This window comes from Ambystoma mexicanum, chromosome 4q, assembly GCF_040938575.1.
Source record: "Ambystoma mexicanum isolate Mex_15411 chromosome 4q, UKY_AmexF1_1, whole genome shotgun sequence".
Taxonomy (NCBI): Eukaryota; Metazoa; Chordata; class Amphibia; order Caudata; family Ambystomatidae; genus Ambystoma; species Ambystoma mexicanum.
In genome coordinates, this window is record NC_090928.1 from 559138446 (window position 1) to 559165563 (window position 27118).

Below are 27118 nucleotides of genomic sequence, written 5' to 3' on the forward strand. Positions count from 1 at the left end.
GTTATAGGCAGCCTGCTGAGGTTCACTTCGACGGCAGGGTTGATCAGAAGCCTTCATGGAGCCATGCAATTCAGTCGGCTCCCAGCCATGCCCCAGAAAGAGCCATTCTTTAAGGAACAGTATAATGGAGCTCCTTCATGAAATGTAGAAGTGATGGGAAAGTCTGGTGTGGACAAGGAGAATGTTTTCCAGAATCTGGCGGCATAGAAAGAGAAGGCTTGAAATCTGGGTCTTTCATCCTTGCAGATGATGGAGGATATCCCTTGAAGCTGTGGCTACTTACCCCTGTGCGGAACCCATGTAACAGGCATGAAGAAGAGTAAAATCGGGTTCATACCCGTACCCCTGTCGTGATTGAGCAGACCTTTGGCCTGTTGAAGGCGCGGTTCCGCTGCCTAAGCAGGTCTGGTGGAGCACTCCTTTATAGGCCTGAGAAGGTGGCAAAGATCACCATGGCCTGTCTCATGCTGCATAACATGTGCATCCGGAGAAATGTACCACTGCCACCTGACATTGACATGTATGTGTAAGCGAATTCAATTCAACACTACAGCTAAGTCAATGCCTAGTCTGGGATGCTGAGGGAAACCCTTATTGATATTTTTTATGTCCAGTTGGTTTACACTGGATGACAACCCTTATATAACACCCCTCTCTTAGAATCCCCCTGACCCCACTGAGCCAAGAAGTAGGTTTGTTTTGCAAATTAAAAGGTATATTTGAAAATTAAACAATATATATCTATCACACTTTTATAGTAAATTAATATTTGATAGCACACTTGTGAAGATGACAGTGATCAACAATGGATAATGTTACAGTGGTACACTCTTTTGATGGCTTAGAAGTGATATAGAGAGGATAAAGTAGCTGAGAATGCTTTTATGGCTTCAAGGACAATGCAATGATGAATGAAAATGCAGTACAGAAAATAAACTTGATATGACTTCAACAAAAGACAATGTAATCACTTTTCTTTGACAATTCACCCCCTCCCTTTAGGCAAGGTAAAGAGATGGAAGGAAAGCACACAGTTCTCAGGAATGCAATCAAATATAATTCAGTTCCCCCTTAGCAAGCTTAGATGAAAACAGGTAGGAGTTTGAAACACAGGCAATATACTTTGATGTGGTATGCAAAGAAGTGAAAAATATGTTAAAAATGCTTTTAATTCCCTATAGGAGGTTCAGGGTAGGTGATAGATACTTTGAATCAGTTCAGGCCAGCCCTATCAATGATTCAGGGATGGTTATTAGGTTGAAAACAGTTTTCAGGGATGGAAGCAAAGACAAATATTTTTACACATGGCTGAAATTAAGCAAAATGTCAAATCGCGGCAAATTTAGTCGTGTGCGTCGAGCGCAATTATGGAGGCACTATAAGGACTAAGTTCATTGGAAAGCCTAGAATGTTAGCTTTAAGATGAAAGTTAAATCTCGTTCCTAGCAGAAACGGTTCCGGAGATACGGCCGATTTAGTAAAGGTAGTTTTTCGGATTTTAAATTTTAAAGCTCAGAATGACAGATGACAGTTTTCAGTTTTAATAAATGACAGAATGACACCATTTTAGGAGGCAGTTCTAATAGGCTAAAATAGTTTGGATTAGATTATTTTAAACTAAGCGATTGGTTTTGGCACAGTGCTAGCTGGGTATTCACACTAGATTTTGGACAGGAATGCGACTTCGTCACCGATCGGGTCAGGATTGGCTGGACTTCTTCTAGCGGTTCTTCACAGCGATCTGGTCTCTGCGTCTCCGGTTCTGTTATCGGTTCTGCTCTCAGCACTGCACAGTTCTGGTCTCTCTGGATCTCTGGTCTCTCTGGATCTCTGGTCTCTCTGGATCTCTGCCCTCTGGAGATTGATAGATTTGAAGTCTGGAGTCTCCCGGCAAGGCGTCCCGCAAGAAAGTGGAAAGTGAATGTCTCTACCTGGGTTTCAATGTTCCTTTTATATGTTTTGAAAATGGGTGTGTGCCTGGGCCTAGCTAAGCCTGCCCCTCTCACTTATCATTGGCCAGTTCCTCCTCTCTTCCTTGATTGGGGGAACTGGGTTGTGAGTCAGAGTGATGAGGTAGGTTTATGGTCAGAGGATCCTCCCCTTGTCAAATTGCACACAAATCTATTTCTGATCCAAATACATTTTTATCTATGTACCATTTTTCTAATATTATATGTCAAGTTAACATATTTTCTGTAGCACCAAACCATCCGATCCCTGTCTTTGTACGATGTTGTATCCACTTATGACAGAATTCTCCCCTTTTCATCCAGATAACGACCTCTAAATCTTTCCAGATTTTACACAAATGTGCACCAGGGATATGGGTTTCAGATGATAAAGTGTCAGATTTTTAACATGCATACATTTGGAGTAACAACCTTTTTTTCCGCTACTATCCCCAAGAACATACCACAGGGTCCTAACACCTCTTAAAATGTGCACAGAAAAATCACAAGAATGATGACGTTATTTATATAATTTTTACAAGTCTGCACTATGAATTATCCATCTTTTTAAAATCATGCTCTGGCCCCAAAGGGGTGTGGTTTTCCAAAGCACATGGTGGAATTTCTGGTTTATCCACTTCCCCCGAGCTCAGCTTGCTCTCACAGATGCAGTGCCCCTCCCACTTCTCCTTCCAAGAGGAAGCCATTTACGACCCCCCCTAATATAACATTTGCCTGAGCCAGGGACAGTGCTTTGTTTAGTTTCCTGTAGTCCCCAGGTGCTCCTCCCCTAATCCAATCAGAGAGGTGTCATCTCCTTTTGGCAGGGGCAGCAGAATGCAGCCAGGCCTGGGAAGAGTGGCTGAGCAGGTTTCACTCCTGCCGGGGGTAGTTGCCGGGCAAAATTCACTCTCTTCAAGCCAGGCTTCAGCTAAATGTCACTTTAGTTCCCAGTTTTCTACATTCAAATTAAACTTACAATTTTTGCACATGCAGCTAGAATGCTGATTCTAAGTTCAAAACTATGACATTTAACAGTTGCAACCTATGTTACACTCAAAAGTAGGTCACTCATTTATTTTAAACATTTCGATTTTAGTGGCTTTCTGTCCATTTAACTTAAGCTGCTGACATCCACAGCTCAGCCAGTTTTGTTGTGAACATGGTTCTGGGCTCTTTCTCTTTCCAGATTTAGTACGCATGCTAGAAAACATTCTGCCAAATGTCTGCTGGTGTTCATTGAGATTTTTGAATATCTTGTGATGTTTAAAATAGGCATTTTGAGCTTGCATTCAGGGAAACAAAGGTGATTTTAAAGCGCTTTTTTAGCCAACCGGCACTGCTGTTTTTCCTTTGGCACACATTTCACTCATGGCACCCCTGGCCCATCATGCTTGCACTGGTGGGTGGCAGGTCAGGGGACCACTTTGTTGTGCGCAAAACTGCGCGGTTCTCCAGGATTCTGGCGCAAATGTGGGCTTTTCCACGCTCTTGGATTTCCTAAGCCCACAGCACCAAGTGTTGCAGCATAATAACTTGAACGTGGGCCAAGACACCCCACATATGCACCGGGTGAGGATGCTGAGGATGAAAATGAAGGAGAAGCAGCACCCCTGCCAGTATGTGATGCACAAGATGGCCGTGCTGTACGCCAATAACTGATTGACGAATACTTCTGAACCACAGGGACGTTGATGGATATGTGTCAGTGCTACACTGAGCACTGGGACCATGTGGACATGCACACAGGGTATGTGGGGAGTTGGGCACTGTGCACTGTCATGAATAAAATGAATACACACGAAATGAACAATGTCCAGGCATTAAATGTTTTTTACACAACGGGTGTATTGATGAAAACTACAGAAAAGTGCCTCACCCCTCCACCACTCACATGCCCTCCCCTCTGCCCCCTCCCCCAACACACCAAAACTCCCCATAACCCCAATTAACTCCCCATACCCCCAATTAACTCCCCATACCCCCAATGAACTCCCCATTACCCCAATGAACTCCCCATACCCCCAATGAACTTCCCATACCTCAATGAACTCCCCATTCCCCCAATGAATACCTCATTATTCCCCTATACACCACCGACACCACCTCCCCCACTCCCATTGTTGTCCCACACTATTTGCTTGCTTTCTTTGTGTCTGGGGGCAGCATTTCCGACTGCCTCGCACTCCGCCTTGTCAGTCGCACAGGGCTGGAGGGTACAGAGAATGCGGGTGTGGAGGATGGGGTGGATGCCGTAGGGATTGGCACGGCTGGTGCAGGTTGTTGTTGCTGCATGTGTTGCAGTATGCCGGTCAGGACCTGCGTGACTGCCCCAAACTGTCAAGGATAATTGCAGCACAGGTATTGATTGCGGCAGTGTTCCCTGCAATGGCCCGACGGATCTCCCACCTTGTCTCCTCCCTGTCAGCCACATATAGGCTCACAATGTCAATCATGGTGTCCTGCCTTGCCTCCACCCTTGACATTCGTGCCTCCAAATCAGTGGAAGCAGCAGAGGTTGATGGTGCTGCGGCAGGGTGTGGCATTGCAGGGCTGGCCTCTGGGGTGGTACTGAGTTCAGGGCTGTGCAGCAGGACTGCAGAATCCAGCATGGGGCTGGAAAGTGAGGCCTGAGTGGCATGTTGGTGGCTGGACGGGGGGGCTTGGGGTGTGTGGACATGCCACATGGATTGTGCCTTCTTGGTCCACGTACTCCTTCGCTTCTGTGTCAACGTCACTCAGTGGGGCTGTGGCTGCTGCCTCACCCACTGAACCTGTTTCAGCAGAATGGGTGCCACTGGCCTCCCCTTGCACTGTTTGGCAGCTCTGTGCTTGCAGTCTCAACCACTGCTGTGGGGCCCTCATGTGCCGGCATGGCCTGTGCACTCGCCCTGGCTTGTACTGTGGGCTGCAATGCTGACCCGGAGGTGGTTTTGCCAGTGCCAGGTGGTTTGGCCCGGGACGTGGATGGCCTTGTGGCTGGGTCTTGACTGCCATCTTCTCCATCGGTGCCTGGGGGGGCAGAAGAGATGCAGGGCATCAGTGATGGTGTTACATGCAAGATGCATGAGATGGTGCTGTGGAGTTTTTCATTTCTCATGCATTTATATTTTACAGGTGTGTCACACAGGGTAGTATGAAGGGGGGGCATTTTGGCATTAGCCGTGATGTCTCAATCTGGCAATCCTGCATTCCAGGTGGCATGCCGTTGTATTGGGGTTTGTGTGATGTATGACATGGGAATGGTCCCTGTGTGTTGGCTGTATGTTGGTAATGGGATTGGCACTCAGCATGCATTTCAGTGTGGCAGGGTTTGGGCCTCCATCTGGACATGGATATGTTAATGTGTGTGTGATGGGACATGCATTGCCTTGCCTAGGCTCTATTCCACATCACTTGTGCTACATCATGGTTTGCCGTACTGGGGTTTGCAGGGTCACTCACCTCCATCTCCAGATTTTTCGGCACCCGTCTCCATCTCCGCGAAGCCCTCGATCGACTCCATCTGGATGGTAGCAATGGATGTCTCCTCCCAGCACATGTGTTTGACGGGGAGTGGGCACCCCCGCCTGTGGCCATGGCCTCCCGGCAATTGCTGGCCAGGATGTTGCGGACCCTGAGGCGGAGGTCATCCCACCTTTTCTTGCAGTTTTTGACTGTGCGTGGGGTTGTGCGAACTGCAGACACCTTGCAGGCTACATCCTCCCATATCTCTTTCTTCCTCTGCTGCACCTCGCTTTTGAGGTTATGGGTGCAGATCTCATCAGACTGGGCAGCAAGGGTGTCTGCAAACATGTTCAATGCCTCATCTGAGAAACGCTTCTTGTGCAAGCGGGGATTGGTTTTTTGGGTTACCTTAGACATGTTCTTTTCAATGGCCCTGCTCTCTCCTATGCAACACTGGTGGTTTGGGAGGATTGCAATGGATTGTGTCTTTAAAGATGGCTGCCAGCGCATTTCCCATTCCAACGCGATGACGTTACTTCCGGGTCCGGTATTACGAGCACAGTATTTGCATAGAGGCGGTATAGACGGGTCCCGTGATGCCACTATCGGGGGGTTGGAGGGCCTTTAGTGGCATGGAGGTATGGCTATTACCGGCATGGGGGTTCACACGTGCTCGCGCACTCGTAATCAGCCGCTATTAGCAGCATCAAACGAGCACGGACCCGCTACTTCCTCCATGCCGGTTAGTGGGATTCTCGTAATGAGTCCCATTGTGTTTCAGCCTATGCAGAGCTACATACAACAGAGGGATTGTTCTTAATTAAACAGCCTTCACCAGGACAGACTCAACTTGCAACACCAAATTCTTTGGGATCACTAATGGGTTCATGAACCTATGATGTAATTCTTATTATCTGATCACTCTTATTTTTCTTTCAGATTTCGATTCAAAAAACGTATTCCTAGTGGACTAGTGGGTCTCGATAATCTTATAAATGTTGACTACAATTAATGTATTTCTCGTTGTTTGCTTGCTTCCAACTATGGCATTCACAGTCCATTTAGGCTCTCTAGTGGAGTAAGTACATTTGCTTATTTTTACGGTGTGGATCCCTCTCACTATCCTTCGGCGTTGTGTTGGAAATGTGAACATCCTGTTATTTGTATGGTCACTTCCCTCTGTGTTATTCAGTGCCTGCTTGGGCTCTCTAGATGGGTTAATGCTCGTACTTGTTATCAGAGAGTAAATCCCCCTGGCTGTGATTCTGCCTTACGTTGTAGTTCACATTTCAACAATGCAACACCGAATGATAGTGAGATGGATCAACAACCAGTTTGGATGGGTATCCTCAGATGCAACATTTGTCTGGTCACCTGCGTAGTCCCAGAGGGATCAATACTCGCATAATCTATGTATGGTGACACTCAGGTCACATCTTAATGATCTTAAAATCTTGCTTCACCAATATGTCAACAATACTCAAATTGAATTGTACCCATGACATTTCATGCCGCATGAAATGCCCCACACCCATCCAAACCCGGATGACTAGCACCTACCTTAAACACAACCTCACCAAAATGTGATTAATCCTAAAAGGCCATCCATCTAAAAAGGAAGCCATTCATGGGTACATGAACGACATGCATCTTGATGGATGCATTGCACCTCAGTTGGCTCCATTTCCTCGATCACATGGGTTAATTATTGACATCTAGCTTCTTCAAGCGACATGTAACAAAAGACCACACCACCTGTTATCAACTAGCACTCCTCACCAGCATTAAGGCCACACGTCTGGCTCTGCTTAGGGTCATTAAATGTGCCATTGCATACCTCAGAACTCGAACTAAAATATGTGTCACATTCCCTCAAGTTTGTGATAATTACATTGGCAAACTATCCCAGACAGGATACTCTTTTTAAATTCCCTGCATCACATGCAGGACAACTAATGCCCAAACACCAGAAAACCTAGCCGCACACGTTGCAGGCTTAGGTGGGATGCACTCATCTAGGTGACAGACCATTGTGAGGCTTGAGTCTAAACTGGCACACAAACAGAGAACCAGGCAACTGCCCTTTGCTATGCCCCACCTGACTGGAATTATAATTATAATTGTTTTCTTATAACACACTTAATACCAAAGAGGTTTCTAAGCATGGACCCGGGATTCTAACCTGTGTTGCTCTGTATCGTCTAGATTCCAAAACGAGCGCATTGCACACTGAGCTATACTACCTGTGTCCATATAATCTCAACTCCAATCAGGACTACTTCAACTGTCCTGCAGTTTAGGAAGGACCTTCAGGGAATATTTAGGGGTCACTTAGTACTTGCTACTCCTAGGTACATATAATCCATGTAGTATGCAATACCCACGCTAATATAACCTTTAATCTTCCACCAATCGCTTGTAACCTCAAATTACTTTTACAGCACCTTAACCTGTCCTAGCAAGGTCTACTTGATATAAACATGAGCAGAAATACAAACTCAAAATTATGATTGTCGGTAGGTTTTGTCTATAACATTTGCACCACTAAATACATTTTTTCATTCCAATTTCAACATTTCTATTCTGGCTTCACCTTTCTCCAGTTAAGCAAATTTGTATATCATAACATTTCCCAATGAAGATGCCCATACATGTTTTACAATGTGTCCAGAAATGTATACCATTCCATTTTCACATAGCTTTCAGAACATCAAATATCACTTTGATCAGTGCCAGTTCCAATTGGTTTGCCATATTTCAATGGCCTCCTCTTCCGAGACCTCTAACACCATGCATGTTGTTCTGTAGTAGGTTTTATTTCCTCAATTGGCAGAACAATTTATTTGGGACAACGAGAAACTGGCTTGTTTCTTTTCTAAAGACAATGCAAAATTTGATTTGTAATATTCAGATGAAATGCATAACCAACATGGAACAGTTTTCTAACGGCAATGCGAAACTTTCTGGTTGCAATGTCCAAACGTATGGGCGCAGAGTAGCACTTGTATGGTGCAGTGTGAATTGGACACATTAATATGTTGTGGCTAAAAGTAGCAAGTGTATTACATGACACACTGTGAAACAGGGCTTACTACCTTCTGGTGGTAAGGTGAAACTTACTGAATCAATTTCTAAAACCAATATGAAAACGCTTGGAGAGTTCACTGATTGTAATGTAAAACCGTTTTGTTGATTTTCATAAGACCAGTGAAAATGGAAAGATATGATAATTTCACAAACAATGGGAAAGTGGCTTTTCAATCCTCTTAAACAAATGTGACATATGTGCACTTCCTGGATCAAATATGCTGTTTAAACACCATGGGCAAGAGTCTCAAAACTCTTTCTGGCACAAGTGATGAGATGTGCTAGAGTATCTTAGAACTTGTGCCAAAAAAGAGTTGCCAAAACCACACATAGCATCTAAATGTATGATCTTAGATGCCCTAGTTCCCCAGAGTGTTGGCACCAAGTCAAAGGCAACCCTGAGGACGATAAAGGCAAAATAAAGATGGAATGATTGATCAAATCTACTATGATTATATCGACATCTCACTTGTGTGGGAGCAACAGATGGTTTTAATCAATTTAAGATGGAAAAGCAAGGTTTACCATGCATCCTTCTAATTGTGTCTAGTAGAGCAATAGGGTGGTAGTTTAAGGGGGTCCTATGCTTGGATTGCTGCCTGTCATATTTGCTGTGTAAATGCGATATTTTGCATTCAAGAGCATTCAATATCACCCAGTACATTTTTGGGAAATCCTATGTTGTTCAACACCATGCATTTAAAAAATGAATCAGACATTGTTGTTAATTTCTTTCAGAAGAAGTGCCTGGAAGGTATTGTCTGTATCCCATACTCCATAAACATCAAACACACTTTCTGGTCCTCCCTGTTTTGGGTCACAGATGTCTCTTTTGGTTTCTCTAAACAACTATACAAGTGTGCTGTAGGAGATGTATGTATATTGGCAAGATGCATTTTATCAACACACAATTCTGGTGTAGGTAGGAGTTTGGGATGTCATGTTCTGAAGAAAAGCTATGCAGCAAGTTAATATATTTAATGGTGTATTTGATATGCGTGATGTTCTTTAGAAGCAATTTGTGGATGGCATTTTTCAGCAGTACTTTGAACCAATTTAGCTGTATCCTGTTATTTGACATTGCATTGTTCCTCCACTAAAGACGGATCCGGTGCTTTCACCTATAATCTTTAAATGTGCAGTAATGGGCTTATAGTCAATTAATATTCTGCTTGAAATGTTCATATCCTCTACACTACTCCAGTAAGCTATATTGTTGAGCCCATAACCTATTGTACTGCTTCTCCCCATGATAAAAAGGCATAGCAAGCCAGGTTGTCAGTGGGAATTATGTAATTTAAAAAGCCTAGACTTTGCCATCCTATAAAGTTTACCAAACACCCACTGCACACATATGCCATTAAGGTTTTGGAATACTTCTTGTACAAGGAAAATTTCACTGTGCCCAAAGTAAGTCTTAAAACAACCAATTATAGTCACCTACCAGAAGTGCAGCAGACCATTCATTACTGTTATGATTAAATAGACAATGCTCTAATAAATCAGAAAGAGCTCTCTGGGTTTCTGATGGTTCAACGTCCATATAGCAAATAATGATCAATTGTATCATTCAATTACCACCCAATCTAAGTGTTAAAATGACATACATTTTGTTCACTTATGAGCGCTCGATATTCCTGTCAATTGAGGTCAGAAAAGCTCCAGATATTTCTTTGGGTTTTGGATTTCCTTGCAGTTTCATGGAGAGCTGTGTTCCATCTTCTTTGTCCTGGATTACACATTCAGATCTTGTGAATGCAACATGTTATGCCTTCCCCCAAAGGACTGCCAGTCTCTATCATCTCTGTTACAAATGATCCTTGCAAGTTAAATAGTACAAATTGTATTCAATCATAATCTAAAAACTTTAAGAACAACAAAAGAAAGCCTACATCAATTCGCCAATTCGCCATTTCAAATTTGATTTACTATGAGCATCTAGTGTTCTTGGTGAGGTTAGTACGTGACAGACAAACTGTTCTAAATCAACATATGTTTGCAGTTTACACATTTATTACACTGTAAACTTTCCAGATTTGTCAACATATGTTCATATGTTTTGGCCTTGTTCAAAAGAATGTATTAGATGCCATCTCTGGCATCATTGTTTGATGTTTTGGCCATCTTCAGGACAAAGATTGATTTGATTTTCAGACTGTCATCTCACAATAACTGTCGCCTTTGATAATAGAGTCATATTGGAACTTCAATTTTTTCAACACAGGAAGTTTTCTTCCTATTGACTCGGATCTTCTATTTTCCAATAATAACTGTGGGATTTATTTATTTTCCCAATCTTTTGTAATAAGACTAAATAAATAATTCCATACTGAGTCCAGACAAATCTTGATAACCGGTATGTTATTAGGGTGTGTTCTGCTGTTTATTTGGTTCACTTTCTTTGCTCCCTCGATTCGTTCCGAAGTGGATAATCGAGCAAGCGAAGAAAGTGAACCAAACAAACAGTAGAACACACCCTAATAACAAACCGGGTATCAAGATTCGTCCATGATATCATCAGCAGGGGAAGAGACTTCAGAATGTACAACACAGCACAACGCCACACCACAAGGTCATATTTTTGTTTAATTGAACACCCTTAGCACCATGCAGTTGCTAAGGGAGTTCATTTCATAACCATACTTTGGCACCACGCCCTACTTCCTCATAACCACTTTCTCTTTGCATGACTATTACATCATAAACAGAGAAAAAGACTTTTGAAAGTACGGCACAACAAAGAACCACATCGTAAGGTAATTTCTTTTTTTCTTAAATACCCTTAGCACCATGTAGGTGCTAAGGGTGTTTAATTGGGGAAAAACACACAATTGCCTTGCGACACACTTCGGCTTCAAGCCCTTCTTCCTCAAATCCATTTTCTCTCCTCATAACTGTGACATAATCAACAAAGAAACAGACTTCAGAAAGTACTGCATGGCACAATGACACACCACAGGGTCAAACATATATATATATATTTTTAATTCAACACCCTTAGCACCGTCCAGTTGCTAAGGGTGTTTAATTTGGAAACAAATACATTTATATTGAGGCTCACCTCTGCACCATGCCCTACTTCCTGAAATCCATTTTCTCTGTTGATCACTGTGACATCATCAACAGGTAAACAGACTTCAGAATATATGACAGAGCATAACACAACACTGCAAGGTCATACATACATATATTATTTTTAATATTAAACACATGTCTCACCCTCATAGTACACTACACAGTTGCTAAGAAGTGAGGGAGCACAGGGAAAGGGAGCGGTGGCAGCAGCACTCCAGTCCAAGAAACCTGATTGGCTGGCACAACCCTACAATGAGCATAATGAAACATATTGGCCACACCACTACTCAATCATCCTGAACTCTTTTTCGAATAAATATGAAAATAGACTCAACACCATCAACATCAAATATACAAATACTCAAATATACAATCTGAATTGAGAATCACAGTTCTCCAACCAATACATATTTTCCTTTCAGAAAAAAGGTATCTTTTTTTACATTATATACTCTTCGTTACTGACATTTTACGAACCGAGAAATCAAGCAAAACAGTGCAAATTTCTCTCTATGCCCATTGTCTGTTTGCCAACCTTTCAAACAAATCCAGCGGTAAACATTAGTACAATTCCACTTCGCAAAGTGCTCCATAGTCTTTCAAACAAATCAAACATTAAAAAATCCTAAAAGCAACTTTTCAAACTTTGTACAAATCCAGACTGCAGGAATGCTTTGTAGAGAAAACTGTATTGAGAAGCACCTTTTTTACATAGCACACTCTTCGACTAGAAAAATCATGCAAACGGGTGCAGATTTATCTCCTTGCCCATGGCCCCTTTCCCAAAACTGATAACACTAGTCTACCCACTTTATACCCCTGACATCCTCCTTTCAAACAAATCACATATTAAACCAACCTAAAATCAACTTTCTCAACCTTTATACAAATCCTGACTTTGAGAACCGCTGAAAGGAACACATTGAACCTACCTTCTCATTACATGAAAACCTCACCCTGGTATCTCGCCGGAATTTACCAGGAAACTGACCTTCCATTACCAGTCCCTGATATGCTGTTAAATCCAAGATATTCCAGGAGCTGGCAACGGCAGGCATTTCCGGCACTGGTAACACCACGGTCAAACAATCAGAGAATAGTGGCCACTGGACCAGACTGCAGGCTAAGCCAAATGTCCACTCTGGGTTGCTTTACAGGGCTGGCAACATGGTTGAAGACCATGTGCCAGGGTTTCTGGCAACCAGCCATGACTGTAAGTTGAGGACAGTGCCCCACAGTCCAATTATGGTACAGTGGTCATTGTTTCTGGCTGCAGGCTTGGTCCATTGGCTATTGTGGATGGGTTGGTGGCACCTAGGGCATGGCTGAGTCACATCCAATAGCCACTTCAGACATATCTTGCATCCCCAGCATGCATTGCTCAAAGTCACAAACGTCCATTTTGACTGAAAAATATATGTTAAATGAACTTTAAAGTTTTTTCATATAATTTAAAAAGTGGTTTTTAGTAAATTACATATAGTGCTGAAACATAAATAAACGTCTTCAGTTACAAAAATTGAAATTCACCAAATAACATTGTTAAAGGTGAATTAAGTTACCCTGCCAATTTTTTTTGTAGATTAGTTGTCAGGGCCTGCAATATAGCTGAAACCTATGACCCAGGGATTGCAGCCCTTGGCTATGTCCCCAAGCCATGGACAGTGGTCCGCGGTCCAATTATGGGGGTATTGTGGACACTGGACCAGGCTGCAAAATAGATCCAGTGGATATTGAGAGTGGTTTGGTTTGTTCAGGGTCATGGTTGAGTCTCATGCCCTATGCGATTCAGTCATAACTTGCATCCCCAACATATGCTGCTGAAAGTGACACACATCAGTATGATCAGCAAAAAAGATATTTGTTATAGGAGTGTAATCATTCTTTCATCTATGATAAAAGAGGAAATATGAATAACATATATGCAGTGCTGTAACATCACAAAACATCTTGAGATATATGAAAAACATATGAAATTCTGTGCAAAAACACGGTTAACACAAAACGTTACTGATAGATAAAGTGTCTCCCTGAATAAATACCACATTCTTATTGAAATGAGAATGTGCTGGGTGGTCTATGAGATGATAACTATTGATGGGGACGATCTTGTTGTTAGGTTTTCCAATCCAATGACTTCTTCTTATGTTCTTTTTTCCAATCTGAGATTTAATTGCCCTGTTGGAACTGTCAAGTTTGTACCTTTGATCTAATTTCGCCCTATGTTCTATAAGAATAATGCACCTATCTTTGGGGTTACTGGTCATTTGGGGATGGTAGGGTGGGAAAAGATTATCTAAATCTAAGGCAGTTTCTAGTGGGAAATCTACTATAAAGATCTCTCTCATGGATCTTGTAAATAATCCTGGCCTTGTGGCTCATTCACCTGTTATCATGGATATACCCACTCCTGATAACAGGCTTCAGGTTTTGTCAATGTTGCCCTATTGTTATAAACTTGTAGAACATAACAGGGCATAAATCCAAATTATACAACCCCAAAATAGTTTTAGATTGAATTAGATGAATAACATTGTCCACATCTTAGACCCAAAACTCAATTTTTCATCAGACTTAGACGCCATCTTTTGCTAGGCCCAAAACCACTTCTCTGTGAGGCTGCGGCACCCTCACCCCCAGCCTCTCTCACAGAGGGACCAAGCCATCAACCCATCAGGCCAGCTCCGCACGAGCCTTGTACCCATGGAAGTCAATCCGTTCAATGTTGCAAATCTCCAGTATTGTTTCTGGAAGAATGTGCGCTGCAGAAAGCGTGAGACAGGAACAGGCCATGCCACAAACACCCATCCATTTCCACTAAACTGCCCATGTCCCTTCGACCTCCACCCCACCAGCCCAGAGCACACCTACCTCTCCACTCTGACCCCCCCAATTCCTTTCATGACGAGAACCATCTAAACCCTTGGTCTTGTCTATTTCAGATTATCCACAACTGATGTAATCATGTGCAATAATATATTTTCCTGAAAGCAATACACATCTGTTTGTATCATGAGGCACCACTTGGGTGCAGGAACTGTGGTATTAACAAGGTCCTGAATGTGGAGGTCGGCATGTCCATATATTATTCGCACTCTTCACAAGACCCCCTTTTTATATGACACCTAGGTATCTGCCATTGTTTATGAATTGTTGGTTCCGGTTGTTTAGCTTAGATAGTTAGAATGTTTTACCATCACATCCCAGCCTTCACTGCGCTGACAAGCCCAGCTGACCCACGTGCACCAAGATCCGCAGCCAATTAGGGCCTGGCATCCCATTTAGAGCAGGCTGATCCATACGTTCCCTACCAACCAGCAGCCTAACATTTACCCTAAACTAAATCACGACTTATGATGCTTGTGCCCTTTTTATTGTTTTGCCAATGTAATGTTTGGCAGAGAGCTCTCGGGCAGCATAGTTCTTTGCTGGCATATTGATATTATATAGAACGATGTTTTCCTTGAAATTTCTCTGTTGTTCGTATTCCCTGATGGCGTGCGTCATTATTGGGACAAATGTATAAGGTCGGTGCCTTCAATAGTTGCAACATTAGCCAAGTATTAGCCAAATATGATATGATCTTGATTCAAGAGACAAGTAGGTTCATTACGAGCCTGGCGATAAGGGGTTAACGGCGCCGTAAAAGGCTGTTGCGCCGTTAACCCCTTAGCGCCTTTCTACGGGGTCCCTTTGCGGGACCCGACCTGAACCGCTGGTCTGGACCAGCCGTTAAAGTAGGGACCCGCAAAGGGACCTTGATGGCAATTACGGTGCAGCAATTTGCAGTACCGTAATTGCCGCCTTCCCCATTCCCATTGAGCCCCATGGGGCAAAAATGGGAATGGGGAAGGGCCATGGAGAAAGAGGGAATTACCGCCCGCCAACCTTGGAATGGGGTGGTAATTCCCCCTGTCTCCATGGCGGACTCTGGCATGGACCATGGTACTAATAGCACCATGGTATAGCACCAGAGTCCTAATGAAGGCCAAGGGCTTGTGTTGACATGAAATCAGATGGCTTTGTAACCTTTCAAGTCTCCCCCACCAAAAAGGCCCTGTGTTGAAATTGTGATGGCCTTGCGATTCTGGTGAAGTCCACTTTAGCTTCATTTGTTCAAAATATTCAGAATGAATCAGAGTTTGTTCATTTGTTTTACTTTTGTGAACAACAGGGGACCCTAGCTGCTTTTCTAGGCAATTTTACAATGCCCCATCCATATGTAATCCCAACCAATCCTTCACTGATTTGAAAGACATCATGGCCACATTAGCAGACCTTAATAACCAGAGACTAGATTGGTTTTAGGGGTGATTTGGATGCAAAAATTGGTCAAGACCTGGATCTAGATCCTTTCAACCAGAATAAGAATTTAGACCTTAATATTCTGTGACCTGAGATGACTGACCCTAGAATGTGCTTGATGGATCTGTATACTTGCATACTGGAATGTACTATGAGGTCAGTAAATGGTAGACACGATAGTGATAGACCTGGATGGTTCCATATCATTTCATCAAGGGATGAAACAACAATGTGTTTTTCTCTGTGGATATTTCAACGAGAAAACTCATTGTCCCAACCCCCATCCCCTTTAATTATTTAACTATTCCCTAACACCCACACCCTATCTATATATTTCTTAACCCCCTACATTGAAAAAACAACAGAGAAAAACCCAGCGTCCTTTCATCCCACGATGAAAGGATGTTCTACCACATGGACAGTCACTTTTCATAGTCATATGGGTAAATCGTCTATAGATTACTTCGACCTTGCTGTTTACAAATGGGATACACTAATGGATTTTAAAGTGGTGGTTAATTTGTATAGGCACCACTTTACTATCTTCTTGAGAGTACCTTTGGCCTTTGGCCATATTAGAAACTGTGATTCTGACTCATAACAATTATGTTTTGAGAGCAAACACTAAGAAATAAATATGTGTGTGGGAACAGTTCACTTTTCATAGTCATATGGGTAAATCGTCTATAGATTACTTCTACCTCACTGTTTGCAAATGGGATACACTAATGGATTTCAAAGTGGTGGTTAATTTGTATAGGCACCACTTTACTATCTTCTTGAGAGTACCTTTGGACTTTGGCCATATTAGAAACTGTGATTCTGACTCATAACAATTATGTTGTGATAGCAAACACTAAGAAATAAAATATGTGTGTGGGAAGAGACTACCCCAGGCTCTGGGATGTGGCAGGAAGACACAGCGCAGGTGTGGCTTCTGCAATGAGAATGAATACCTGAGAATGAATACCTGAGCATCTGTGATGTACAAGATGAGACTGGTGTATTATATTAATCTACAGAGAAAATATATGGAGTTAATTAAATCTTCTAACCATTTGTATGCAATTGTCACTGTTAATTTTATTATTTCAGAATGTCCAGATATTTGAGAGAATGCTCCCTTAGCCCTAAGAGAGCTTGGTTGAATGCCCTCCCTCTGAGGGTAGTAACTGCCAAATGATCTGTACCTAATAATTTTATTTTGGAACTTTGTTACAGGGCTTCTGAACATTTACTGAATTCTGACATGCTTACACTAATATTTGTAAAAGTACTCTGACTCCCTTTTTGCACAATTTAAATTTCAGGGAATGTGGACCTGCTATTATGTATTTGGGCTGTAACCCTATTGTTTTCTTGACCTATATTTTCTTATCTGAGGCTGCTTTAACAATTTTATGGAACCATCCATAACATGTGCATTCAGATCATGTGTAAAATGTCTGTTTCGAGTATGCTCTTTTGTTCTTGATTGATTGTTTATAAAAGGTAGTCAAGCTTTATCTTTAGCACACATTATTTAAACTAATTGTCCCTTTGGTCATATTTTTTGTGTTCGTCCCATCTAGCAGGAAAGAAAGGCTGTTCCAGGTGAAACACTGGATTCTTACTATTGGCAACCTGGTTTGGGTCTATTTGACCTAAAACATTTGACCTAATCACATTTGATTGAATTTATTTGACCTTTTTTTGTCTTCCCCTGAACCTAATCTATACCCTAACCCACCTCATATATATTGAACTAAATTTGACTGAGAAAAAGGTCAAACAAATATTTGATCAAATGTTTTAGGTCAAATGTTTTTCGGTCAGTTATGCTAATACTGTCAACATATTGCAAGCAAGAGGTTTTATATCATGGTGCCTGCATTGTTATTATGTATTAATTCTTCCTCCTGTCCCGGAGGATGGACAGGTACACTTACAAATGAGTTTAATACAGTAACCTGTATAACTTTATATATAAACGCAACACACTGTGACTTATCTATAGTCAATTTATATTCCAAAATTCGGGCTCTGTTATCATTTCACACAATTAATCCCCCCCCCCTCACACAAACCATGTTACATGTTAAGGTACTTTAGTATGTTTCAAGAAGTAATAATCAATAATGAATGCCTTTTTTAAGAAGCAACATGTATGATTAGATGTTTGGGGAAGATCTAGCTAATATGGGCATACACACAGTGCATTTATTCTTGGATAGGGAAATGTCTTTTAATACTCAAGACAACTCACTGGTGCATTTCCATCATCAAGGAGAGATCCCACTAACTGATCTACCAGACTCTGCTTGAGAAAAATAAAACACATCATGATATTGCCACGTGTGTTTCTGTTTGAGGGAGCTAGAGCAAACAAGCCTAGGTTGGAAGAAATATAGACAAATACACATTTGGTTCTCTGGGGAGAGCTAGAGAAGACTTGCCTGAGGGAAATAAGACTTTGGGCCTCATTCCGAGTATGGCGTTAAGGGATACCGGTCACCGTTAATGAGACCGGTGCCGGTAATCCCTTACCGCCACATTCCGAGTTCCCTTTGCGCCCTCGTCCTTAACGCCTGCTTTCAGCAGGCGTTAGGAACGAGGGCGCAAAGGGGCTTTTAAGCCAATAACGGTGACCGTAAAGTACAGTCACCGTTATTTGCAATTTCCCCATTCCCATTGAGCCCTATGGGGGCTCATTTGGGAATGGGGAAGAACCCTGGGGAATGGGAAATTACCGCCCTGGTCAACTCGGAATAGGGCGGTAATTTCCCATTCCACCAGGGCGGTGCCGGTACGGGTCCGGCGCCGACCAAGGCGCTAATAGCACCATTGGTTAGCGCCAGACTCGGAATGAGGCCCTTTGTGTGTTGTCAATTCTGTTCTATCAACCCTCAGCTTTCCAGTCATCAATCATGGAACCCTCCTAGGAATCAAAGTCCCCCCAGAAACTCAAACAAGGTTAAGCCCAGTCTGTCTCTTGCTTTGATGGCTCTCCAGTGTTGCCCAAGTCATGCTAGAGTATGCTAAAAGCATGAATTAGGGACTCATCAATGCATGTGCAGAAATAGTGTCTGGCAATCCATAATAGGTAGTCCATATTTTAAAAGCTGTCCATGGCCGCTTACCTTCTGGATTAAGTACATACATTAAATACGCTGTTCTGCCACCCACTCAACCCTCCTCCAACTTTCTGGATCAGACCTGCATTTGTCATCATGATCTGCACACATTTCTAGCCCACTCCCCCCACCTTTTCACTGTTGATGAGTGTATGATTTCACACGCTAATCTACTTTGGTGGTGCCCGGGGACAGATGTAACACTTTTCTCATCAGATCTGTTTAAGACTGCAAACAGACCCCTAAACACACAACCCAACTCTTTAGAAACTCTAAAATTATAGTTACATAACCGCATCACACCAAAAAACCAAAATGTGCAGCCTTCTTCCTATAATATGACTAATCAAAATACAAATACGTTGATCATAATGCATTAAAAGGAATATATGTTAAAAGATCATTGCATGTGGAAAGCTAAACATATAATTTGAAAGATCCTTTTACAAAAGAAAATACTGTTTTGTGACCCACAAAGTTATGCCATGTTAATTTAGTTTGGTAGATGATTATACAGGGAGACTGCAGATTTAAATAATTTGCAAACTTGGTCTAGCAAATAAAAAAATAAATGTTGGTGTGCCATTAAGGGTACGTCAAGTGGTTTTCTTAACAAATGTTAATGATAACTGCTGGATTGGGATTTTGGTGTCTCAGAACTACAGAAGTATCATGAAGATTACATTTTACACAAATGTCAATTTTGATTAATACTCAATCTTTTGGGATACATCAAAAGTTCCTTGTATGTGGGAACTCTAAAATTAACGATTGTATTTTGGTAATTAATTCAAATATTATAGATGTGAAAGTGTTTTAATCACAAAGACCTGAAATAACCAAAATATCAGGAGGGATTTAAGTCAATTCTGTGTATCTCGTTCAGGTGACATGCTAATATATATCCACTCAATTGAAAACACTCTAAATTTCAGAATGCATATCTTCCCTGAGACTTTATCTGAATTATAGGCCACATGAAGAGAAGCCTTGCACCCATCAGTACAAATTCTGCACAGAGCAGATGACAGGAATCATAGACCCTCATTTGAGCAACAATTGACAGAAGAAGACCTTGTAGCAGAACATGGCAGCACATACAGTAATCTTTACAACAATACCATGTTTGGGAAATTACCATGCACCCTCTTTTCTTCTTTTTCTTTATTTTTCTAATCTTTCTCTTCCAGCCCAGCATTGTCCTTCTCTTCCTGAACCCATAACCTCCTCTAGTACTGCCTCTTCTTCATCTGTCCTTATCTCTTCTCCCTCCTCCAGTTTCACTGCTCCACGCTCTATATCTCCTTGTTCCTTTTTCTCTCGTTTGTATTTGCTGTTTTTTCTCATGTTTGCCATTTGTTTTCCTATGTTGCTCATCTTTAACTGCTCTTATGTTCCTCCAACCATCATCTCCATGTACTTTTCTTCTCACCCTTCTTCCCTCAACACATTATGTTGCCTTTTGGTTTTCAAATCGTATCCTAATCTGTTCCCTTCTGTCTCTTTCCCCATCATCTTGTTCTTATCCACCATCCCATCTACTGGTCTTCACCTCTACTATGTCCCTTTACCTTTCCTATTTCTGTTCTTTCTTCTCTTACATGTATTTCTTGATTACCTTCTCCCATCCTCGTGCATATTTTCTTGTTCATTTCCTTTTCACCACTCCTATATTTCTCTCTTTCTGAATGTCCTTCGATTCCCGTCATACCTGTTTGTCTTTTCCAGCTAGTTTTCTTTGACTTTACCACTTGTACTCAGCTCCTTTTCTTTTTTCTCTCTCTTTCTCCTCAATTATTTCCATTGAAAACTCATTTTGGAGGTTGGAGTACTCAGAGGGTGCAATACTGATGGAATAGAAAGTTATTTAACCATTTAAAATATAAAACAAGTTTATCTTTCTATTTTTCAATGTTTCCAGCTCTCCAAAATTCCATTGAAATATCTATCAAAGTGTTTGTCACTTCTGCCTCTCTGTCCTCTCTCTCTCTCTTCTCTTCTCTTAATCTTCTTTTTCATTTCCTTCCTCCCGCTATTCCACTCTCTACTGCTATCCCATTATCTATGTATTTCTTCCTCTTTCTGCTGCCTTTCTGCCTGGCCACCTATCTCCATTTGTCTCTTTGCCCCTTTAATTCTACTGCATCCCTATCTCTCTCAAACATTTTCTACTTGTTCTTAGTGTTTATTTATCTATTTACCTCTAATTCTTCAGCCCTCTCTTGTTTATTTTTTATCTCTACCTTCTTCATCCAAGTTCTCTATTTCTCACTGCCCAACTATCTCCCCCTCTCTCGTTCTCTCTCTCACACATTCTCTCTTTCTCTCTGTCTCCCTTTCCCCCCACACACACTCTCTTCTTTTCTCATTGTATGATACTTGCTTATATGTTCATGCAAATTTTCTCTCTTTCAGGAAATCAAATGTTGGACTTCATCATTAGCTCGCTTTGTGCATGTAGATCATTTCACACAATTTTAACCACGGATATTTAAATGTTCATGTATCTGTAACTTTACCAGAATTTGATTGGCCTCAATTTTAAACAAACTAATTCTTCATTCCCCATTTGTGTGTTCACGCTGGGCCTCATTATGACTTTGCCGGTGAGGAATTGATATGCCAGTATTACTGTAGCTAAGAGCTCAGAGTTGGAGGTATTTCCACCACCCTATTGACAAAAACAGTCAGTATTACTCCATGGAATGGGTATTTACAACGCTTACTGGCACTCGTAATCTGGTGTTAATAGTGTCAGACTGAGTGCTGGTAACAATGTTATCATTTGTCGGTATCCTGGCAAAATTACCCAATACTGATTCAGATACTCAGGCTGTTCTTCCAGACAGCCAGCAGTGGGTGTAAAAAGAAACAGGCATAGTACTCTATACCTTCCACAGGATAACACCAATAGGGGAATGAGAGTTCCCGACAGGAAAGTCGTGCCATAAAGGCATGTTTGGTGGTTACACAGGGGGTTACAACAAGCAGTCCCCCCTGTGGAACAGACACAGATACTTACCATAGTTCTCAAGATTAGCTGATTTACAAGAATCAGTCTTGAGCTACCTTTTTCTGTTCCTCTATAAGATTTGAAACAAGTAGTTGGATAAAAGATTCACACACAACTTCATGCAACTAGAAAAACACTGCCAGCAAAAGCTAGCCACGATTAGCACCGAAAGAGAGGTTCACTACCGGCGAGTGCAAACACACAGGTTTATTTTATGTAAGACATAAGCACAATGTACTTTAAAGTTAATTACAGATCCATATGACTTCATAAAATATGATATAATGAGAGCACGTGTATGTGTCTCTCCTTTATGTCCCTACAGACAGTGGCCTGAATACAGCAAGAAATTTGACAAGCTGTAGCTCATTCTGGCAACAGAATGAGCAACAAGGAGGTTTGGAAGTGACTTCGGACGACCCGTCCTGAAGAAGGTGGCCAACTCAGATAAGTGCCACTGAAACTGGTTAACTCACATGTGAGGATGTGCCTAATTGTAACTGCACCCTCTCAGAGATTGACGATATACATTTATTGTAAGTGAGGATTCTTCTTCACATAATTCTATTTGTGTGCCAGTTGAACACTCTCACGCATTAACCTGCAAACTGTCCTAAGCTCGAATCAGTGTAAGAAAAGTACAGCTGATTTCGTGATTTTGTATAAGGAGTCTGGACAGTAATGAATGAAATCTAAAAGAACATACCATTCCAGTCAGACTTGTTTACCTTCTTTTTATGGTACCCAGTCATTTTATTGAAAATAATTCAGAGTGGTACATTTCACTGAAAACCATAATATTGAAAAACACAGAAAATATTAAATACATGTATAAAAGGTAGTGGGGTAACGGGTTAAAATGAGTCAGGAAGGGGTTGGGTGGCATTATGACGGTAGAACATGTGGGGCCTTTGGGAGGACCCCTAATTCTTTTGAAAAAAATCTGTGTTTTTTGGTATTTTGGTCGCAAAGAAATGTACCCTGAATTTTCTGTGGGTAAAATCACATATAACCCTATAGTAGTTCTGGTTATTGTAGATTTTATGAGCACACAATACGTTGATAAAGCATTGAGAAATGGCAAGGCTTCTCCTTTTATCCCTCACCTAGATAGGCGGTCCACCACCACTGGCCAGGGTGAGACACCCTCACTAAGCACAGTTTGAGTCTTTTGTAGGGACAGGACCTGGGTTACAGGTGACTAAAATTGCAATGTATCCTTTCTTTTTCTGTGTGCCACATAATCTGATTGGGCTTCAGAGAGGAATTATATGTTTTGCCCAATAGGGCTTTAGTGTTAAGGACTAGATTCAGTATAAGGGCACCTGGCAATACCCCAAACAGCCCAGGTGGGTGTACTTGAGTGAACAAAAACAAAAATTCAGGGTGAGAGGTCACACCAACCAATAACAACCTATAATAGTCATGAATACAGAATTTCTAAACTGAACGTATTTAATAACATTTTTCCAAAGAATGGTAGGGATAGAGCACCCAGGGGTGTTTTAAAAAACAATACAAATCTGTATAATCCAGTAGACAAAAGAGCTGGATTTAAATGTAACCGATATAAAACAGAAACACTGCCAAAATGTCATCAATTGTTTCAATTGTGCAGTTGTAGAATGAAAATAAACATAGTTTCATGGACATTGGAGAAAAACAACCAACTCATGTCCCCCTGCACCCCCACCCACCCACCATTGACGGGCACCTGCCAGCAGGCCCCGACACATTGCCCACCAAACAACATGTCCTGACAAAACAGACCCATGTCCCTAATGCCAACCCTACTCCCTCTTGCCCCCCAATACAAGCATGCAACCTCCACAGAACCCACTCACAAATTACCCATGCCATGACAGTCTTAAAGGGCCCACCATGCCCATGCAGGAATGCCCAAACGGAGCCACAACGTGGCAACACATGACTGAGGCAATGTGTTAAGCGGAAACCTGTGCAGTTCCCTCTGGGACCACTGCAAAAGATTTAGGCCTACAGGTGTTTGGCAGTAAACCCACTTGGAAGCCGTCTGTACCACACAGATTCTCTTGGTAGCTGTGGCTGAGCAGTCAGACTTCTCTCAAGAAAAGTTAGGCAGTATGTGGAGTATACAAAATAGGGCAATTTACACAGTAGAACAAGCAAACACGGAACAGAGCTTGGGTGTAAAGATAAATAATTATTTATTTTAAGAACACATCTATTAAGAACACACTGGCACTAATACGGCAAACAACTTCAATTACAATTACTATAAGTATATCAATCCCCTAACAATATTTCGACAAGTCTAGGTTCAATGGCACCACTTATTTGCAAACAGAGGTGAATGCTTTAACCTAGATGGCACTCTACTATTCGTTAGAACAGGAGAGAAAAGGCAGGGTATGAAACCAACTCGGTACCAACACTTTTACGAAGCAAATGCAAGGCAAGTAAGGCAGGGTCTACTGTGGATCACAAAGTTCGGAGGCCAGGCCCACTCAGAGAGGCAAGGCAATATGTCCCAAAAAGTATCATAGTGGAAATGCACTTCGAGTCTTTGTAGCGAATTGTCACATAAAGGTTGGACCAGTTTAGAACAAAAAGTTAAGAAGGTCTGGAGGCGACCCAGGGGAAAGGTAGGGATTTAAGACACCCCACGCTAACCGTCCCAGGGGAAGCCAGGCGGACACAGTACCTTGTAAGAGCAGAGACAGCTCCGGCGGGGGCAGTTGTTCCTGGTGGTGGATGCAAGTCGGGGCTTTGCCAAGAGATGAGATGATCTCGTCGTCGAAGGAAAGTTGAAGATCGTTGCACCACCAGGGAAGAGACCAGCCGCGGAGTGCTCCGTCACAAGGCACCACATTTTGGTCACGGTACGGGCTAGTGGCTATCCGGTTGCCGGGGTGCTCAGCCCGGGCAATTCGACCACTACGCCCTGGAAGCGAAGAAAAAGCAAAGGGACTGGTTGTTCCCACCAGTCAGGGGAAGAAGACTCTCCAGCCGGGAGATCTCCTCTGTCATTGGGAAGTGGTGAGACGGTTCAGCAGGGCTCCACCGGAGGTGTCGTCGTTGCAGGTCGGCTCAGCTTTACCCTCGTCGGATTCTTAGGTCCTGTGGCGACTTCTGAAGATCCAGTCCCAAAAGCCCTTTTTTATGCAGAAAACCCCCATTCATTCAGCCTAGCTGTCAATCAGAACACGCTAAGTGGTGAGCTGGGTGGCTCACCACTTGGGCCAATCACACCAGAGTGCGACTTGAGTTGGCAAGGCAACTCAGTCCAGGGTGCCTAAACCCCCTCCCACACCCCTGTGGTACCCAGACAGAATGGCACCACTTTGGAGGGCTTCTGTGCAGAAGCCCGCCAAAAGTGGAACAAAGGGCTCAACCTTTGGTTCGGAGCTACAGAGGCGAACACAGACGCCATTTTAAAAACTGAGTTCTGGCAGAAAATACCAACCGGTAGATTTATTTAAGACAAATAAACCGGCGGTATGTTAGAGACTAATGGGAAAAGGTATTAGCCTCCAACAATGGGAAGAATCACATAGAATTATATTTGGGGTCGAATATAACAAGTAGTTTCCACTGCCACCAGCCAAAACTCGACGAGGTGGGACAGGACAGTGCCCCCTCGAACAACAGACCCAGGGGTAATCGAATTACCCCTACCAGTACGTCCACAATAGGATGGTTTGTACTAGTTCTGTTAGTAAATTTAGGTCTAGTAAAGCCAATGGTGACTTTGCATGCCCTGGGAGACAGTAGTCAGTCCCAGGGTATGGAGTCTATGGTGGGGGTCCTCTAGGAACCACGCAAATCATCACGAATGTCACGTGTGCGCAATGCGACACCAATCAGGATGGACTCCATCTGGTCACGGGTCCCCTCGTCCACAGGTAGAGGAGTGCCAGATGACATGGACCTCCCCCCTACCTGCGGACAGGCCTGGGACAGGGCATCCCTGCTGGTGCACGGTGATGCAGTCACAGTGTAAGGGACAGAGACATGCACAGGCACCTCCGCGGCAACCTGTGCTGTCTCCTGCCCCTGCCCCTGGACTGCACCACTTGCACCAGTGGTACCACCCCCACCAGGCCCCATGTGCGGCTCTGTAGCAGCCTTCTCCTCCTATATGCCCACCACCAGCCTGGGTGGCTCTCAACCGTCTTCTGACGTTGCAGGCCCCTGTGGGGGCTCATCTGCCCCTTCCGCTGCAGCCGTAGTGGCAGACGCAGCACCAGTCCCCTCGCTCCCGGATGATGGTATTTCCTGGGAGGCTGACTGCCCCTTGCGTCGCCGGCCGGTGGAGGCATCCCTGCCGCTTTCGTCCACAGCGCCGTCTCTGCCCTCTTCTTCACTCGCCGCTATGTAAGCATCAGGGTACTGAACTATAGTCCCCTAGACACAAAGCAATGGCACATGAGTGGCACTGTCAAACGTCACTTCCATCATGTCCCTCCACAATACATGGGTCAGTGCAGGCAACAAACATGCAGTAACAGACACAGCACATGCAACATACATTGGCATGCATGTCCAAGGCACCGTAGTTGCATCCAATGTTGGGCCGGTTCTCACATGCACTATGAGACATGCTAGTCACAGGCATGCGTGTCACTGGAGGGTCATGCATTTGGGCCGGTATACCCCCGGACACAGTGGATACAGGGATGACTAGGCTGTATCAGTGAATCAACACATCGTCACCAACATGTGTCATGCATCCATGGCGCACACACTACTCAAACACACGGACATGTACATCATGCATGTCCATGACAACAGCACACATCTCTCACACCCCAAACATGCCAAATTGCAGACACAGCCATGCATACATGTGCGTGTTCCGCATGCTGCTCTGCATGATGCATTGTTACGCAGGCACCATCCATGTGGGTCATGCCTGACTGGACTCACATGTGGCACCATCATCCAAACATGACCCATGTCACACATGCAGCCAAGTAGCTAACTACCAGCACACTGCAACATGCCCTTTTTAAACATAAGTGCATGGCCACTTACCGCTCAACTCCAGACGGGCCTACATCCTGAGGATCTGGTGGTGAAGCACTGGGCAAATGCACTCCAGGACCCTCATCTGCTGGTTGGTAAGCTGGCACCGGCGCCCCACTGCA